General features: G+C 37.4%; 1 pseudogene; it reads right to left on the bottom strand.

The window, feature by feature from the left end:
* Window positions 1–1,496: 1,496 nt before the first annotated feature.
* On the bottom strand, window positions 1,497–13,483 carry LOC116467213 (fumarate hydratase, mitochondrial-like; annotated as a pseudogene).
* Between the last annotated feature and the right edge of the window lie 7,826 nt (window positions 13,484–21,309).

The raw sequence follows: 21,309 nt of genomic DNA, 5'->3' as shown, positions 1-21,309 counted from the left end.
TTTGCAGCCTGCTTATTTTTTCACTCAACACTGTTCTTGGAATTTATTCATACTGATTGGTCATATTGATTTCATTCACTCAGTTGAATTAATAAATGACTTTATTCATTCTCCTATTATTCAGTGCCTCTCGTATTCATTAATACAATCTTACAATAAGCATTCTTTCAAGTACCTCTTTGTGCCCATATAATATATACTAGTAGCAGGACTGTTGGGTCACAAACTAGACGCATCTTCAACTTATTAGGTATTACAAAATAGGTCTCCAGGTAGTTGTACTGATTTAAACTCCTATCTACAGTGTGTACAAATTCCCATTTCTACTCATCCCTGCCAAAATTACACCGTTTTGCCAGTCCAAGGGACCTAAAATGATATCTCATTTACCTGCATTTCTCTGACTGCTAGTACTACTGACCATATTGTTCGATGTTTATTGATTCCTAAATTTCTTTTCTGGGAATTCCCTGTTCACACAATTGTCCATTTTTCATATGGGTTGTTTGGTTTTCTAAAAATTTACTTGTATGAATATATACAGATAGCAAAGTGGCAACAAAAAAGATGCTCAATATCATTAGTCATTAAGGAAATGCAAAATAAAACCATGTGAGATACCACCACTCTCCTATTAGAACTGCCATAAAAATGACAATACCAAGTGTTGGCTAGAATGGAAGCAATGAAAACAAATACTCATATATCGATGGTAGTAATGAAAATGGCACAGTCACTTTGGAAAATAGTTTGGCAGTTTCTACCTACCATATGACCCAGCAGTCCTGTGGTGTTTTCCTGAAAGGAAAATACATGTTCATACAAAAATGTATACAAGCTTTTATTGTGGTTTTATTTGTAATCACCCCAAACTGGGAACATTCCAGTGTCTTTCACCTGGTGAATGGATAAACAAACTGATACATCCATATAATGGAATGCAACTTAGCAACAAAGAGGAAAAACTGTAGATATAATCAATATTTGTATGTTAAAGAAGCCAGACTATAAAAGCTGCTTATATATGATTCCATTTAAATGACATTTTGAAAAGGCAAAAATACAGGAATAGAAAATAGATCAGTGATTGCCAAGGGCTGAAGTGTGAGAGGGATTGATTACCTAGAGGCCCTACAGATCTTTCTGTAAGATAAAACAAATGTTATATGCATTAATTATAGTGATGGTTGCAAAATTGAATGCATGTATTAAAATTCATACAGCTGTTGTAAAAAGAATGAGTTTTCTTGCTTGTAAATTACACCTCAATAAGCTTGACTTAAAACATAAAGTAAGACACTTTAGGAGCTTGTATGCATGTTGGATGCTAATCCTTGATGGCTTGTATGTTTAAAAATATTTTTACAGTCCACAGCCTGTCTTTTTAACTTTTATACGTTGTTTATTATTGAATAAAGCTTTTGCATTTTTTTAGTCAGATTTATCAGTTTTCTTAAATTATATACACGTTTATTTTCATTATAAATTTACTTAAATCACTTTGGACTCAGCATGTTCTTAGTTTTTACCCATTCATCAAACTGTTCTGGTGTGAGATAGCTAAGTTCAATAGCAGTTTCCTTTAAGGTTGATCCATTTTTGTGTGCTGTCTTAGCAATTTTTGCTGCCTTGTCATACCCTATATGAGGATTGAGAGCTGTCACCAACATTTGAGACTCATTCCTCAGCTTGTTGATCCTTTTTGTATTGGCCTGGATTCCCACCACACAGTTTTCTGTAAAGGAAACTGAAGCATCCCCCAGCAGCCTGGCTGAGTGTAACACATTTTTAATCATCATTGGCTTGAAAACATTCAACTCAAAATGTCCATTGCTGCCTCCAACTGTTACAGCAACATGATTCCCCATGACTTGGGCTGCACCCATGGTCATTGCTTCACACTGAGTAGGGTTCACCTTGCCTGGCATGATACTACTTCCTGGTTCATTTTCAGGCAAGATCAGTTCTCCCAGACCTGACCAAGGGCCAGAACCCAGAAAACGAATATTATTTGCTATCATCGTCAGACTGCAGGCAGTAGTGTTCATGGCTCCACTGAGCTCAACCAGAGCGTCATGAGCAGCCAGAGCTTTGAATTTATTTGGAGCAGTGACAAAAGGCAAGCCTGTACATGCAGCCAATTTTGCAGCAACCTTCTCTATCAGTCTCTTTTTTTAAGATAAAAATGGGCTGCCCTTTTTATATATTACTTAAAATAATCTTTCCCTAACCCAGTGGCAGAGAAAATATTCCCTTATATTTTCTTCTGAGAAGTTCGCAGTTTGCTTCCCACATGTCATTCATTTATTAGGAACTCATTTGGAATATGGTATGAAGAAGGGACTTAATATTTTTTCTTTTTTCATATAAGCATCTAATTATTCCAACATCATTTGCTGAATAACGTTTTTCTTTTCTTAATTTTTAGCCATCAACTTTCTTAAAGTCTAAGGAACATGGCTGACATTGCCCAAAGTTTTCTTCCTTCACATTTTGTCCTCAACAATAATATAATGACATTTTACAAGCCAAAAACCTTGTTATTTCTGTATCTCAGAACACTCAAACAGATTAGGGGCTGTGTTGGAATTCATTGTTTCATTTGCCTTCTGAGAGATAGCACTGACAGCAAATCAAATGTTTATTATATGTTCTCTTTTAAGGTAAAAATTCTAGGAAATAACTAGAACTGAAAGTCTTCCCATTTAAGTTGGTTTTTTAAAAAAATTCTTATTCAATTAAAAAAATCTCCATTCATTCTCATAAAATGTAAACAATCTATCAAGTATTCTGCAACATATATTGAGCATTCATAATGTACAAAAGATTAATAGCATGGTTAAAAGATATGTTGCCTAAACAATACTGCACACTAGATTATTTAGACTACCACAGTCTAATAGAAATATAATGTATGCCATTATATAATATTAAATTTTCTAGTACTCTCAGTAAAAAAGCTAAAAGAAACACGCAAAAATAATAGATTTTATTTACCCCAATATATACAAGATATTTTCAACAGTGAATATACGAATTTTTATCTAGCAATGTAAGAATCTTTTATTAATAAAAATGCCAAAAATAACACCATTGCTTTTTCTGACTATGAAAGCATCACATTCATTATTTTAAAATAAGAAACGCATAAAGATGGCAAAATCATTTGAAAACGATCTCTAATTCTATGTAGAAATCATCACGAAACATTTCATTGAACATTCATCCAGAATTTATATTAGTATATACACACATACATACACATATGTATAATTCAAAATAGGATTATAAAGCATATATACTGCCTTCAATTTAGTTTATTACTTAATATGTTATATTGTTTCCATGCCAAACACAAGGAAGGTATAACTATATAACATTCTTTTTTTTTTTTTCTGATGGAGCTTTGCTTTTGCTGCCCAGTGGAGTGTAATGGCATGATCTCGGCTCACTATAACCTCCACCTCCCAGGTTCAAGTGATTCTCCTGCCTCAGCCTCCCAAGTAGCTGGGATTACAGGCACCCGCCACCATGCCTGGCTAATTTTTTGTATTTTCAGTAGAGACAGGGTATCACCATGTTGGCCAGGCTGGTCTTGAACTCCTGACCTCAGGTGATCTGCCTCAGCCTCCCAAAGTGCTGGGATTACAGGCATGAGCCACCACACCTGGCCATATAGCTATTTTTTTAAGCTGCTTTGCATCCCATGGAATAAATGCATCATGATTTGTATGAACATGTCCCTATCATCTGGCATTTAGATTGTTCTCAGTATTTCACTATCTCATGCCACACTGTGATTAACATACTTATGCATACATTTTGAACATTCCTCTATTTATTTTCAAGGGATAAATTCTAACAGTGGAATTACTGAATCTTATTAGGGTAGAAAGATAATTTTAATTTATATTGCCAATTTCTTTCCCCAAAATGCTACGCCAATATACTCTCCCACCAGAAACATCTTAAGAGGTAATAAATTCTGGGCTTTAAGCAATTAATATACTTTTATTTTTGGTAACCCACTCCCAATTTTGAGGCTGCCTATGGGAACAATATAACATTATTATGGGGGCATTTTACATTCTTTTTTTCATACTAAGTTGCAAAATCCAATGGGTATTTAGAAAATTCAGAGGAGCTACATTTCATATGTTCAATAGCCACATGTAGCCAGTGGCTACCATATTGAACAGTGCAGATTTGTACCAACCTTCCTTTGTAAATAACTGCAAATGCAGGATAAAACAAAATGAAGGCAAGAACCTAGAAAGTTAAGCTTATCACAGAATCAGATTTTATCTGAAGGCATTTACCACAATGGCTAAATTCAAGCGTTATTTTTATTATTCCTAGGAGCTTAGGAGAAAGATAGTCAAGCTAGTACCAACTCTAAGTGGGGACTTTCACAGGAAATCTCCCCGCTAAGCTAAAACACCAAAGGGCAGCACCTGAAGTGTCTTAGTTCATTTAGGCTGCTATAGCAAAATACCATAGACTAGCTAGTTTATACATAAGAAACATTTCTTTTATAAAATAAATAAACATTTCTTTCATAAAATAAATAGGGAACATTAATATCACTTTCAGCTCTGGAAGCTGAGAAGTCCAAGATCAAGGCAATGGCTGATTCAGTGTCTGATGAGGTTTTGCTTCCTGGTTCCTGGATGGCCTCTTCTTGCTGTGTCCTCACATGGTGGAAGGGCTAAGGGAGCTCTCTGAATCCTCTATTATAAAGGCATTAATCCCATTCATGAGGACTCCACTCTCATGGCCTAATCACTTCCCAAAGACCCCCCTGCCAATACCATTACCTTGGGGATTAGGTTTCAACATGTGAATTTTAGGGGGACACAAACTAGACTATAGCGCTCAGCATAAAGGTGAGCCAGAAATTAACCCATGCCACACCTTCACCTTCAGGGTAGAAAGCTGCCTTTAACACATTTATTAAAATCTTGTGAATCAAAGAAATTATAAAGTCAATTACAAAATGCTTGAAATTGGATAATAATGAGACTACCTATTAAAAGTTGTAAGAGGCCGGTCAAGACAAACCTGGCCAACATAGTGATACCCTGTCTCTACTAAAAAATACAAAAATTAGCCGGGCGTGGTGGTGGGTGCCTGTAATCCCAGCTCCTGGGGAGGCTGAGGCAGAAGAATCGCTTGAACCTGGTAGGTGGAGGTTGCAGCGAGCCGAGATCGTGCCACTGCACTCTAGCCTGAGTGACAGATCAAGACTCTGTCTCAAAAAAAAAAAAAAAAAAAAAAAAAGTTGTAGGATGCATGAGTCCTTCCCCAACCGACTCAGTTGCCACAGGTCTCTGCGCAGTGGAAGTTAGCATATGGAATTAGCGTGTAATTGCAGGTTTAGTGTCTGGGGAGCTTACCTTCAAGCCTGAGCATCCATGGGATCCCTATTCTGTGGCTCTTTGCTGCTTCCACCATGCTGGTCTAGGATATCTCACTGAGATTCTGCCTGGACTTCCTAAGTACCAATTCATTCGCTTGGGATATAGGCTGTGTGGAGTCTCAGGCCACTTACCTCCTAAAGGAATTGAAGTTGTCCCTTGGATTCCTAGACAAGCAGATGACCATCTTGAACCCATATGTATCCTCTAAAAAAATAGAATAAAATTCTATTTTGAAAATGTTTAAAGAAAGCGTATGGGATGCAGCTAAAGTAGTACTTACAGAAAAATAGACAATTCTACATGCTTTTATTAGTAAAGACACTGTATTAAACACCCAACCCAAGAAGTCAGAAAAATAAAACATACCCAAAGAAAAGATTGCCACTATTACTGCACAGTTTTACAGATAATTCTACCATACATTCAAAGAACAGGTAATTCTATTCTTACACAAATTCTTTCACAGATTGGGGAAAAAAAAAAAAAAGGAAAAGCTCTTTCATTATGTGACCTACTGTAACCTTGGCTCCCAAACTAGACAAAGGCAGTGTAGTATCACTTGTGACCACAGAGGTTAAGAGTTTTAAACAACATTCCAAGTGAAATACTCTCCTCACCCATTCAAAGGACATTTTTTGAAGACCAGCTAGGAACCAAGCTTTGTGCAGTGTGATGAGGACAGGATGAATAATATATGCTCTCCGTTCTCAAGCAAAAGCTAATTAAATGGAAAGATAACTGTGTTAATAATTATGATGCAATATAATTGCTTTAGTGGGGGTATGTAATGGGAACACGCTGTAATGGGAATAGAGATGAAAATATCTAAGTATTGTACACTCTTGGTGAGTTTTGAAAGGTTATGTTGAGGGTCCCCGTGAGACTTTACGGATGAGCAGAAGGTTCACAGGTGAATACGAGGTGGTAGTGGAGGTAGAGAGGATGGGAGGGATATAATGCAGGGCGATGCATGTGTTCGCAGGTGTGCGTATCTGTATGTAGTGTGTGGAGGATGAAAAATGGACAAGGATGAGAAATCAGAGGAGAGCTTGGAAGCGTTCCTTTCATTTGACACAATACACAGAGGGAAGAAGTGATTTCAGTTAATACCGAAGGGTTGAAGTTATCAGAGACTGCAGAACAGACATGAGTGGGTATAAAAGGAATACAGATATAAAATAAATAAATAAATAAATAAATAAATAAATAAATAAATAAATAAATAATAAATAAATAAATAAATAAATAAATAAATAAATAAATAAATAAATATTTTCAGACAGGGACTCAATTGATCCTCCCACCTCAGACTCCCAAGTAGCTGGGACTACAGGCACCATGTCACCATGCCCAAGTAGTTTTTGTATTTTCAGTACAGATGGTGTTTCGCCATGTTGCCCACGCTGGTCTTGAACTCCTGGGCTCAAGTGATATGCCCACCACAGCCTCACGAAGTGTCGAGATTACAGGTGTGAGCCACTGTGCCCGGCCAATACAAATATTTAAATTCACAGAGCTTTACAGTAAATTTTTCACTAATCTCGGTTTTTAACTTTTAATTTTTATTTGTGCCTTTTTTTACCCATTTTATTCTTTCAATATATTAAAGTTCATATATAAAGTCTATCAAGATAATTTCTATCTTGATTAAAATAGAGACCAAATTTTACTTTTAAAATTAAGATTACTGCAGGCCAAAACAGCATTAAACATATTGCCAGCATGCTGTAATCACTTTCAAATCAGCCAATATGCTTTAATAATATCATTTCCCATTGAAATTGCATAGCTCATCAAATCATAATTAAGCTAATTAGAGTCCTACATATTAGTGTTTTTTGTTGGTTGAAAATTTGTTATCATGCAGTAATGAGCTTCTAGACATTTATGCCTTTAGGCTGAACAACCTTTTATAGTAGCCATGAGATGCTTAATATTCTTATTATCACTTTAATGGGCACTGGCTTCTGTCCTTTAATTGGTTGTCACTTTCTGCTGAAGTGCTGCAGGAATATGTATTGAACAAATTTTAGGAGTGAGTATTATGTTCTGTTTCAGATTTTTTGTTATTAATTTCTAATGTGACTGCACTGTAGTAAGAGTCCCCAGTTTGTATGACCCAGGTTCTTCAAAATTGTTGACAATTGTTTGTAGCCCGGAACATAGCTTTTCAAGGCTTCAGTTTATTATTTGTAAAATAGGGGCTGGTGATAGCATTCAAGATCCTCTTTTCTAGTTACCTTGAAAGTTATTACCATCAAGAAATGATAAAGGTTCGAGGTGATGGACATGTTAACTACCCTGATTTGATCATTATACAATGTATACAGGTATTGAAGTATCACATTGTACCCTATAAATGTACAATTATGTGTCAATTATAAACTTTTTTTTTTTTTTTTTTTTTTTGAGACAGAGTCTTGCTCTGTCGCCCAGGCTGGAGTGCAGTGGCGCAATCTCGGCTCACGGTTTCACCGTGGTTCAATCTCTCGACCTCGTGATCCGCCCACCTCGGCCTCCAAAGTGTGGTTACAAGGGGACCGACCGGCCAAATTTTTTTTTTGAGCTGGAGTGGCCGGTCGTGATGGCTCAAGCCTATAATCCCAGCACTTTGGGAGGCCGAGGCGAGTGGATCACCAGGTCAGGAGATCGAGATCATCCTGGCTAATATGGTAAGGCCCCATCTCTACTAAAAATACAAAAAATTAGCTAGGTGTGGTGGCATGCGCCTGTAGTCCCAGCTACTCGGGAGGCTGAGACAGGAGAATCGCTTGAACCCGAGAGGCAGAGGTTGCAGTGAGCCGAGATCGTGCCACTGCACTCTAGCCTGGGCAACAGAGCGAGACTCCATCTAAAAAAAAAAAAACAAAACTGGAGCTAGAGCGAATGAGGAGGCTGAATCAAATCAGTGATCTCTAATCCTGGCCACAGGTAAGAATCACCAAAGGAGAGTGATTCAAATGGTGGTGTCCCAAACCCCTTCCCAAGAGATTCTAGTTGTGTAGGTCCAGGGTGGTTCCTGAAAACTTTTTTTTAACATAATCTGCAAATGATTCTTAGACATTCAGCTAATCATTGGAAACTATTGAACTAGCTCTGTGGTTTTAAAAATTAATACTATGGGCTATGACCTATTAGTGTAGGGATGTGCCAACATCTGTTTTTGTAAATAATGTTTTATGGGGACCCAACCATGCCCATTCATTTACGTACCGTTTGTGGTGCTTTCCTGCCACATCGGCATAGAGAATAATCCTGACAGAGACCACGTGTCCTGCAAAGCTGAAAATATTACTATCTGGCCCTTTACGTAAAAAGTTTGCTGACCCTTTTCATTAGGGGGTTACAAAATCAGTTTAATAGGTTGCAATCAGTATTTTTGTTTACAATCAGTATTTTTGTTTGTTTGGAGACAGAGTCTCGCTCTGGCGCCCAGGCAGGAGTGCAGTGGCATGATCTTGGCTCACCGCAACCAAGAGGGCTGGGCTCACTTCATCCTCCCAGGCTCAATTGGTCCTCCCGAGCTCAATTGGTCCTCCCACCTTAGCCTCCCTAGTAGCTGGGACTACAGGCATGTGCCACCAAGCACAGCAAATCTTTGTATTTTTTGTAGAGACTGAATTTCTGCAAGTTGCCCAGGCTGGTCTGGAACTCCTGAGCTCAAGCCATCCACCTACCTTGGCCTCTCAACGTGCTGGGATTACAGGCATGAGCCACTGTGCCCGCCACAATCAGTAATTTTTTAAAAACAAAATAGAATAGAAAATATTAAACTATATTGCATGTACATAAGTGCTATTTTGTTAAACTTGTGATATATAAACTTATCTGCTTATATATCATGTATATATGTGTGTGTATGCACAGTCACGCATCACCTAATGGGGACACATTCTCAGATATGCATTGCTAGGTGATTTTTTTCGCTGTGTGAACATCACAGTGTACTGACACAAACCTAGATGGGATAGCCTACTACACACCTAGGCTATATGATATAGCCTGTTGCTTCTAGGCTACAAACCTGTATAGCATGTTAGTGTACTGAATGCTGTAGGCGATTGTAATAAAATGGTATTTGTGTATCCAAACATATCTAAACAGAGAAAAGGTACAGTAAGGATATAAAAGATATCTATAGTAAAAATATAAAATATATAATATATTACAAATAATATATTATATATTATATATTATATAAATTATTACATTATTAAAATTATAAATTATTTTATATCTATATTAAATATTAAATAATATAATTTAAATAATTATTAAATATAATTGTATAAATATATTTATATTATTTAGTTACAAATTATATATAAAATATTATATATAAATTATATATTATAATATATGTATATCTATATTTTATATATATAAATATTTTTTTGAGACAGCATCTCGCTCTGTCACCCAGGCTGGAGTGCAGTGGCACCATCTCAGTTCACTGCAACCTCTGCCTCCCGGGTTCAGGCGATTCTCCTGCCTCAGCCTCCCGAGTAGCTGGGATTACAGGCATGTGCCACCACGTCCAGCTAATTTTTGTATTTTTGGTAGAGACGGTTTCACTATGTTGGCCAGGCTGGTCTCAAACTCTTGGCCTCAAGTGATACGCCTGCCTGGGCCTCCCAAAGTGCTGGGATTACAGGCTAAAGGTACATCTGTATAGGACACTTAATTCATGAATGGAGCTTATGGGACTGGAAGTTGCCTTGGGTGAGTCAGTGAGTGAATGGCGAGTGAATGTGAAGGCCTAGGGCATTACTTTGCACTACTGTAGACGTTATAAACACTGTACACAGTCTACATTGAATTTATTAAAATATTTTTCTTTCTTCAATAATAAATATTAGCTTACTGAAACATTTTTACTTTGTAAACTTCTTTTAACTTGACTCTTTTGTACTAACACTTAGATTAAAACACAAACATATACAAACACTTTTTCTTTCTTTATATCCTTAATCTATAAGCATTTTTCTATTAAAATTTTGTTTTTAACTTTTTGGCTTTTTAAACTTTTAAAAAAAAACCTAAACCACAAAACACATTAACCTAGGCCTACACAGTTTCAGGATCATCAGTATCACTGTCTTCCACCTCCACATTTTGTCCCACTGGAAGGTCTTCAGAACAAAAACATGCATGAAGCTGTGATCTCCTATGACAACAATGCCTCCTGAAGGACCTGCCTGAGGCTGTTTTATAGTTAACTTTTTTTTCTTTCAATAAGTAGAAGGAGTACACTCTAATATAATGATAAAAAGTGTAGATCCGGGCACCGTGGTCACACCTGTAATCCCAGCACTTTGGGAGGCCAAGACAGGCGGATTGGTTGAGATCAGAAGTTGGAGACCAGCCTGGCAAACATGGTGAAACCCCGTCTCTACTAAAAATACAAAAATTAGCAGGGCATGGTGGCGCACACTTGTAGTCCCAGCTACTCAGGAGTCGGAGGCAGGAGGATTGCTTGAACCCGGGAGGCAGAGGTTGCAGTGAGTCGAGATCATGCCATTGTATTCCAGCCTGGACAGCAGAGCAAGACTGTCTCAAAAAAAAAAAAAAAAAAAAAAAAAAGTCTACATAGTGTAGGAAATATATAAAGCAATCAGTAACATATTCATTTACTGTCATTATTAAGTATTATGTATTGTATGTAATTGTGTGTGTTATATGGTACTTTAATATGACTGGCAGCAGAGTAGGTTTGTTTATACCACAAACATGAGAGTAATGTGTTGTACTACAATGTTGTGATGGCTATGAGGTAACTAGGCGACAGGAAGTTTTCAGCTCCATTATAATCTTGTGGGACCACGGATATCTCTATGGTCATATATGTGATCCACTGTTATCTGAAACACTGTTATAAAGCACATGCCTGCATGTGTGTGTATATACACACACACATTCATATATATTTATGTATATTGGGGAAAATGTATTTCTCACCATGGGGAGCAGTCAAAAAAAGCTTGAAACAAATTAAACAAGATCTCAGATTGCTTTCATTTGTGGCCTTCCCGTGGGAGAGAAGCTATGCGGAGAGCATACTGTACCTGACTCACTGTTCTAGTGCTGCCTTTTATTCGATAAGTCAGTATCGCTCCCCTAAGAAAGGCTAGTGCTCCAATGCCCACATTCATCCAAAATGTCATTGCCAGAAGTAGACCCAACTCCAAGGGTGTGAGAGTGTTTCAAATGGGGCTAATAACAAACTCACGGGGTTGGTATGAGGATTCAATGTAGATATAGTACCTCAAACTAAGAAGTGTTATACACTGCTGTGTCACTATATGTTTGCCTGTATTCTCTCTCTCTCTTTTTTTTAAATAGAGATGAGACCTCGCTATGTTGCCCGGGCTGGTCTCAAACTACTCCTGGGCTCAAGCAATCCTCCTCCCTTGGCCTCCCAAACTGCAGGGATTACAGGTGTGAGCCACCAAGCCCAGCTTTGTAGTCTCTCATTCTTGTGGCTGGTATCACCATCCCATGCTTGCTTTGGGACAAGCTCCATTATGTTACCAACCATACCACCAACTGTTACATTCTGTGACCGTACTGGTGGTGGCACAAGAACTAATGGAGACAAACACCAAGGCCACAGTAGGACAGGAAAGATGGGGTTCAGATCTTTGGATTGCTTGGATGATTCTTGATTTCCACATCAGAAAAATCTATTGTATTTAGATTTCCTGGTGAAAATTCTAACTTGCTAGTACTGTAACCCATTAGCTGCCAAGAGTTATGGCTATGTAAACACACTGCTACTTTTTAAAGAATTAGGATATATAATACAATTAGCATTTTAAAATAAAAGTAATTTAATATGATGATCCGGCTAGCCCTTCAGAATCAGGCAGTGCCTCAGGGTCATGATGTAGATGGCTCACGCCTGTAATCCCAGCACTTTGGGAGGCTAAGGCAGGCGGATCACGAGGTCAGGGGTTCGAGACGAGCCTGGCCAATATGGTGAAAACCTGTCTCTACTAAAATTAAAAAATGAGCCAGGTGTGTTGGCGCGTGCCTGTAGTCCTAGCTACTTGGGAGGCTGAGGCAGGAGAATCCCTTGAACCTGGGAGGCGGAGGTTGCAGTGAGCCGAGACCACGCCACTGTACTCCCAGCCTGGGCAACAGAGTGAGACTCCATTTCAAAAAAAAAAAAAAGTATTGGTTAGTAGTGACCTGCTTTTAAAGGGTGTGGATAACCAACTTATTTGGGGTTTAAATTCTGGTTCATTTATTTCCTAATTCGGTTAGGACTCTGCATATTTTGCCTTTACATATGATCAACTGCATTCAAGCTATAGGTGAAAGAGACCTCAAGGTGATCTGGTCCTCTGATCTGATGCTTAAATTACTTCTGATTTATTCAACAAATAGATAATGTGCACATACCACACGCTAAGCACTATTCCGTGCATTGGGATAGCATCATGAAAAAAATCCTTTCCCTCATAGAGTTCACATTCTCAAAGGTCAACAACCGTCAAGTGTTGGTAGCCTCTGTTTGAATCTCTCTATCAAAGGCGATCTCATTTTATGAGATAATCCAGTGCATCTTTAGATACCAGTTTTTGCTGTCCATTTCACTTGCTTGTCTCATTTAGAACTAATGCAAGCCCACTTCTCCACAACAGTCTCTCAGATATCTGAAGGCAGTTCTTATGTCCAACCTCATTTCCCACATCTACCCCCAATCCCTGCCCCTGGATGTTCTCTTTTCCAAGCTAAGAATCCTCCAGTCCCTCAAGCATTCCTTCCGGGTCAGCTTCTTGCCCCACTTTCCTCTGAAGGTGATAAGATTGTGTATGTTGTTCTTAAGAGTGCCTTGTTAGACTTAGTGGTAAACTACTGGATTATTGTTTCTCAGTGCCAGATACACTCCTGACACTCTGCTCAGTGATGCTGGCATTGGGCTCTGCGATCGGCACTGTTGCTTTGCCAGCTGCTTTCCTGCAGAAGAAAAGAGGACTTGCTCTTTCTGTTTCACTCACTGTTGCTGCCAGTGTCTCAGGGGCACTGGTGCTCACCCTGGCAGAGGCAGCTGGCTTCATTCTCCGGCTTCTTCCTCTGGCATTCCTAGAACCACCATCGGGAGAGCGCCCCCTTCTCAGAGGTCTGAATCCCAATTCTGTGGGGCTCCTTTTCTAAGTACCTAAGGATCTTTCTGGATAACTTCATCTTCTCCAAAGGCTTCAGCCCATTTGGCGATGACTCTCAGATCTGTATTTCCCTCCCGTATCTCTCTCCAACATGATGTATCCCATAGACAGTCACCTTGAAACCACGATGGCTGCGTCTGAACTTAAATTTCATGCTTCCCTCTTCAGTTATCAGAAACTTGGGATTTGTTATGTTTCTTCTCTCCTCCTCATCCATCCAGAGCCAATCTCAAGTACAGGCCATTTACACCTGAGTATTTCTGAGATCTGTTCTCTCCTTTCCATTTCCACAAAAACTGCACTAAAGAAGTCCCTTGCTATTTCTCACCCAAACTTCTTTCATAACCTCTAACTGATCTCCCTGTCCTCTGCTCTCTTCACGTCAATCCCACCAACAGAAGTCACAGATTTGGCCAGGGCTCAAACCTGATTGCTTAGTTCCGCCCTTGCCTACTCCAGTTCCACCTTCTATCTCTCCCTTATGTTTCAGCAACAGCATGTTTTACCCTGCATGCTGCTTGCCTGTCTTTGCTTGCACTGTCCTCTCCGCCTTTCTCACACACATACTTCACCTGGCTAACTGATGTAAGATTCGACTTAATGTCCCCTATCCAGGAAGGTGCCCCTGAACTTTCTCTACCTCTGCCCTTCCTTTGTCCTCCCCTATACTTGATGGCATATTTTTTATCACTGCACGTAACACTCTGTGTTACAATAGTCTTTCTTCCTCAGCAGACAGTGATTTTAAAGGGCTATTCACAGATCATTACCACTAGAGACAACACTTGTCTTGCACTGGGCTTTTAACGAGTGGTTTTTTGGGGGAGGTGAACTTTAAGGAATGATTACTATAAATGTAAACCAAATTATGTTCTTACAATCAAGAATTTCAAGAATTCCTTCACTAGATGCAAGACTACTCAGCAATAAGAAGAAATGAACTATCAATACACACAATTTAGATGAATCTCCAGGGAATTATTCTAGAGTGAAAAAAAATCACATACTGTATGATTCCATTAATGTAATATTCTTGAAATGATAAAAGTATAGAAGTGGTTGCCCGGGGTTAAGAAGTGTGTGAGGGCAAGAGGGAAGTAGGTGTGCCTATAAAAGGGAAACATGAGGGATCTGTATTACGGGTCCTTGTGGCGATAGAACTGTTCAGCATTGTGACCTTATGCATCTCAATGTCCTGGTTGTGATACTGTACTACAGGTTTGCAAGATGTTACCTTTGAGGGGGGAAATGGGTAAAGGGTACACGAGCTCTCTCTGTATTTTTTTCTTTTTCTTGAGACAGAGTCTCGCCTATTTTTTACGACTGCATGTGAATCTACAACTATCTCAAAATTAAAAGTTTAATTTTAAAAAAGATTTCCCACCAGAAACAACGTAGACTTCACACTTTCTTCAAATGCATTCTTTTTATTTGAGAAGGACGATCTCAAGCCAGTGCCCTTTGGGAAAGATGTCTTTCATCATCATGTACATCAGGATCAACCATTACTTTCAGCAAAGTACAAAAATACACACATCAGTGACTTCCGTACAATAAATACATAATCATGCATCCCACAATAAAAGGCACCGAAAACTGGTCACTTAGTAGTCATAAAAATTACTAGCTACATTAACAAAGCCACCCAAATTATCTGTACAAGGAAATGTAACAATATATTCCAAAGGTGAAAACACATAAAACATCTTTAAAATAGTAGGCAATAAATATCTCAATTGTATATATTTTAAAAATTATGCCATTGTAAACAGCATGTAAACAAACAAAACTCACGTTGTCTTACCATTATTAAAAGTAATTAGACCAAAGTTATAACCTCTGCTCTGTCAGGTATATTTCACTGGCAAGTGTGCTAAGCAGTTAAAAGTTTCACTCTTTTCTGCAGCAAACAGAGCCCACTGTGTAATAAATAGATAGATATTATCTGCATCTTTCAGACACAAGTGCTTAGTTTCAAAACAGACTACCAAAATGTAGTAAATTCCTAACTATAAATAATACAGCAAGGCTAAATTTAAAATACCTTTTCCAATGTAAGGGACAAAATGAACTACACTCTTGTGTTTTCTACATGGTGATAAACAAGAGGCAAATGATTTCTGGTTATCTTTATCGAAAGATAAAATGAATGTGCTGAATGTCAGGGTAAAGTGTCCAATCTTTTGAGCCTCCTCCTTTTGTGGACCTTGTACAAAGTCGTACAAAGAGTAAAGCTGTATCACACTAAGAATTTTCTTTTGCTAGAGAACATAGAAATGGATGATACTTAATATTGATGGGAAACAATGACTTCAAAATAAGCCTATCAAACTGTGAATATACATACAAGTCGGGTTTTTTCCATACTTACTGACAATAAAGATACAGTTTTTTCATTCTCATGAAGGAACCCTATTGTCTAACCATCCATAAATATCTAGAGAATTTTTTATAATTAAAAATATTTTTGTTTCACCTATATATTAGTGCCTCATGGCACACAAGTACTAGTAATATTTACTATATGCTTAGATACGTATGCTATCTGTTAAATATTATTACCGCCTACTCCTCATTCAAAATAATCAAGGAAACATCAACCCACATCTTCAAATGGAGCCTCTGAAGTATACCAGTAAGCATTAATTTTTCCCTTCTACTGTGGGTTTACCATGCACAGCTCTTACATATTTTGGTGTGTGTGTCATCAAAAGGCATATATGCCTCCTAAAATAAACTTTAAATGTGAGTTCACATTCTACAGATCAATCAGTCACTGGGATCACATGTATGGCTGTGGAAATAGGATTGATGAAATATGTACTTGACAAAACAGTCAAAATTATTGGTGGCTGACACAAAAATATAAAAATTGTGCACATAAAAATGGGATTACCTCTTTATGATAAAATAATTTGGTTAGTTTTTTTTGGGTGGAAGGAGACTCCTCTCTGAAGTAACCTGAAAAACACTTGGTTTATAAAAGTCCTCCTAATACCTTAAACAGACTGTGGAAAAATAACTGTGAAAACAAACTTGGACTCTACCAGATGGGAACTTTGTCTTATTTTATTTGTATCCCCAGAATCTAATTGAGTGCCAAGTATAGAGCAGGTAGAAAAGTCTAACAAGTGAATGAAGGAACAAGGCATTTCAGTTAATTACAAATATTTTGATTTTTTTTTTTTTTGAGACAGAGTCTCACTCTATTGTCCAGGCTGGAGTGCAGTGGTGCAATCTCGGCTCACTGCAACCTCCACCTCCTGGGTTCAAGCGATTCTCCTGCCTCAGCCTCCCAAGTAGCTGGGATTACAGGTGTGCATCACCATGCCTGGCTAGTTTTTGTATTTTTAGCAGAGAGAGGTTTCACCATGTTGACTTGTCTCGAACTCCTGACCTCAGGTAATCCACCCGCTTCGGCCTCCCAAAGTGCTGGGATTACAGGTGTGAGCCACCACACCTGGCCCTGATATTTAATTTTAGAAATTATTAACTTGGAAAAGCTTTCTGTGTCAGCCTTTATGAGTATTTGGTGATATGGTAGAAAGGCTTTATCTAATCCCAAAGAAAAACAGGCCCATAGGTAATAGTTTTTATTTTTAGTCTTTATATTCTATAGAGGGTGATAATAGTCACAAGCCTTCTTACGTTTACATAAAAATAATTAACTCTAAATAACCTGAAATCACACAAACTCAGTCTATTTCCCCCCAGCTGAATATTATTTAAAAATTCCACCATCACTATTGCTTTTGATTCTTTCTGAAGTCTCATTATTGTCTGTAGGTAATCAGTATATGTATTTATGTGGACTGTATACACTAAATGTCTATAAAAGAGAAAGATGATCTTAGGGCATATTTACGAATTACAAATAAGAGTTTGGCAGTTATGTGAAAATGTTAGAAGCCTCATTTTGAGAAACAAGAATTCTGATTTGGCCAATATTTCTGACTTACAGCTAACAGATGATTATTTTTCACAAAACAACTGCTCTTCCTTGCTGTTTATCTTCTGTTGGTTTGCCCAGAGTGCACACATGCTCATGAATGCACACTTACCTCATGTGGACTTTCATGTGGAATTCTAAGCCTTTGTTTGTGAAAGTACACAAATATAGAGAAGTTTGGGTTTTATATTACCTTCATTCAAAAATATTTATCGAAGTCCTATTATGTGTAGCTAGACACTGAGAATACAAAGGGGAAGAGAGAAATTCAGTGGAGGAGACAGGTTGTGTGTGTGTGTGTAATTGAAATGTTATTTTAACAGAAAAAGTTTCAATATACCATAGGCATGGAGGAAATACCTGCCGGGCTTCACAGAAAGTTAAATTTGAACTGAGTCTTGAACATGTTCATCTATGGCATGTGATTATGCCAAGGCACTAAGTCATAAGTAATTCCAAATTCCTGGATTACAAAAGTCAACAGAGGAAAGGTTGGTGAGGATACTAAAAAGGAAGAAAGAGGCGAGGTCATAGACACTAACTCATCTTGCTTAGGAGTTAGTTTGCTATTCTGTAATTTACAGAAAAAAGGGCCTACTTAAGAACTTTTAGCAAATTTGTTTTAGAGAGACCACTCTGGTGGGAAAGAGTGAAAGTAGAAAAACCAGTTGCTGAAAAAAAAAAAAAAAACCTACGGCAAAAGCACAGGAGTGAAAAATGGTGAGGGTTTGTATGACGAAGGCCTGAAAGGCAGCAATGAAATCAACACTTTACTGCAACTAATGAGAAACATAGCATAAAATGAGAATTCAACTTTTGACATAATCAAAAAATGAAATATGCAACTGCATACTGAAAAAAATTGATGCAGAAAATGCTTTTGCTTACAAAATCCAAAGCCAAGATTAAGATTAAGCATTTGTGTTATTCCATACTTTGGTTTATGAGTTTCTTGGGAGAAGAACCTAATTTGCATACCGTTGCTATGAAAACTGTGTCATCTTTCAAAAGCTTTCTGAAAGCTTTTCAAGTAAAAGGAGAGAAAACAAAAGAACTGTTCAAGTTTGCAATTCTCTCATCCTCATAATTATGTATATTTTTTTAAAATGCTGCACAATTATAATCTGTAAACAGAGCATGTTCTAATTAAAATTATAATTAATTTCAATTATACTAAGGTCACCTGTATGTCAGGTCATTATGGGAAGCAAATTCCCAGAAAAACAATTTCTTCCAGTCACTGTACCAAATCATTCTGGATTAATCATTTAGAGATCTATTATCATGAAAATTAACTTGTGTCATTAAGACAAGTCAAAATTCCATGGTGATGAACTCCAATCTTTTCCCTGTATCATATGGCATTCCAACATTTTTGGGGCAGTGAGGTGCAAAAGGAGCTCCAAATTATCATAGTATACTATAATAAATACCAGATTTAGCAAAGAAATCTTTAGGTCAAGAATCAGATAGTGACAGAATTCAAATGTCATGTAAAAATCAAGTCATCGTTCACTGACTCTCATGTATAACTAATATAATGATTTTAACTAGGTTATTCTACTTTCTAATTTAATTCCCTTAATCATACCCAGAGTTCTATTAATTAATAAAGACAATCTCTAGTTAGTTTCTTTATGGGAAGTTTTGAAACTACTTTGCATGAAAGAATACCATTCCACAGTCAGAGAATGCAGTCAGTGATCCATGCTCTGGATTAAACATTCAGAACTCAGTACAGAGAAAGGAACATTACATACTCCATCTTTTTAACTACTAGTTTAAAGAGACGTTTTCCTCTTTGGGGAGCTAAACTAAGAAAAGATATGAAGGACTTAACTTTAAAAAATATATATTCACATCTATAAAATTGTTGTTTGGCTTAAGTATTGAAAAAATAAAACTATTCAAAATTTTTGAAGATTTTAGAAGTGAGTTTTGGCCTATCCTAAAATGAATAATATGAACATGTAATATAACAGATGAAAATACCCATAATCTACTCTGGTACAAATGCTACTAATTTTAACTTTACTTTCATTTTTAAATTGAACATCAGGGATATCAATTTGAACTTCTAATTTCTAACCTCACTGTCTGGGAAGTCTATCTTTATATCTAAAATGACCGTGGGAAAGAAATTGTAAAATTAGGTATGATTCATACTTATATAATTCCTTTAGTAAAACAAACGTTACCAAGTACTAACAACTGATAATACTGTGTGCCATTTCTAACTGGGGACACCAAGTCACCAAAACATAACTTGTAGAAAGGACACAATGAGGCAATGCCAAAGTCAGTTACAGAACATGATAAATCTAAACCATATTCCCATCTCTAGGTATTGTGAATTTCAATAATTGTTTTGTTGTTTCAGTGAAAGGAAAAAATCCATTTAGCAATTATCATTGCTAATACTTAGCAAGTTTAAGAAAGGCTTAGCAAGTTTAAGAAAATCTCCTTGGTCTGCAGGGTATGGTCTGATCCACATTTACTGGTGTTTTTCTATAGGAACCAGCTAAGTGTGTCTGACTAGTTCTCCAGACATCAATCACTGAGATGAGAAAGCACAGATATTTGCCCCATATCATAAACCCTTGTGTGGACTCCATCAAATATCTTGAATGATTAGGTCATCTGAACTACCTTCTTACTGACTTCTAAATTTCAACAGTAGGATGTGCTCCCTGAATTCACTAGTTAAGCTAAGATCTAGATACAGTCTCGGACTTTATCAAAGTGATATTTTTTGTTTTGTGGGGGTGTGCTCAGCACACTATACAGCTCACGTGTATTTTGTGTTTCTACCATATAAGGTGAAAGAAATCTATGTTCAAACTATTTGTTCCCAAATCTTTGCCAAATAACCAACTCAAGTTCCTTTTTCCTATAATTTCCATGTAATTTCTCTCACCGGTTTTCTTTTTTTCCCCACCTCCAATAACCACTTGTGCAACAGTAAAATTAATATAAAACTCTTTGCCTTTAAAATTATAGTAAATTAATTATTGGTCTCCTATGAGTTCTTAAATAGTACACAATATATCAACTGCTAACACTGTAACATAGAAGAAAACAGTTAAAGTTAGGGCTTATTAAAGCAATTTTCTTTGGTAAACCCCTGCTTCACATTAAGTCAAAACAGTTTTTTCTTCTTCCTTGAAAACATGTGTTTTATTCTGTGTGGTATGTTGTGCCATTATGTTTTAAATTTTTAGTTTTTTAAACAGTTAAATTGAGAGTAATTTTAAATAGAAATAATTCAAACAATTAAAATCTCACTGACTTGACAGAAACAAACAATTATCCATAATGGTTACTATCCCAGAACCAAATGCAAACATATGTTAAAAATATCCACCCTGGAACCAAGAACTGCTAGATATGTGAAGGGGTTCAAAATTCTTTTTTTCCCCCGAGACAGAGTCTCGCTCTGTCGCCCATGCTGGAGTGCAGTGGCGAGATCTTGGCTCACTGCAACCTCCACCTCCTGGGTTCAAGCAATTCTCCTGCCTCAGCCTCCTGAGTAGCTGGGATTACAGGCACCCACCACCACACCTGGCTAATTTTTGTATTATGTTGGCCATGCTGGTCTCGAACTCCTGACCTCAGGTGACCTACCTCCCTCGGCTTTCCAAAGTGCTGGGATTACAGGCCTGAGCCACAGCGCTCAGCCATGGTTCAAGATTCCTAACGTTCATTTGAATGTCATATTGGCAGTACAATCACTGAGATCTCTCTTCAACTAAAACTGAGAATTGGCTAC

Source organism: Hylobates moloch, unplaced genomic scaffold, assembly GCF_009828535.3.
Source record: "Hylobates moloch isolate HMO894 unplaced genomic scaffold, HMol_V3 SCAFFOLD_4, whole genome shotgun sequence".
NCBI lineage: Eukaryota > Metazoa > Chordata > Mammalia > Primates > Hylobatidae > Hylobates > Hylobates moloch.
Note: the sequence above shows the minus strand (reverse complement) of the source record. Positions and strands in the feature narration are given on the sequence as shown.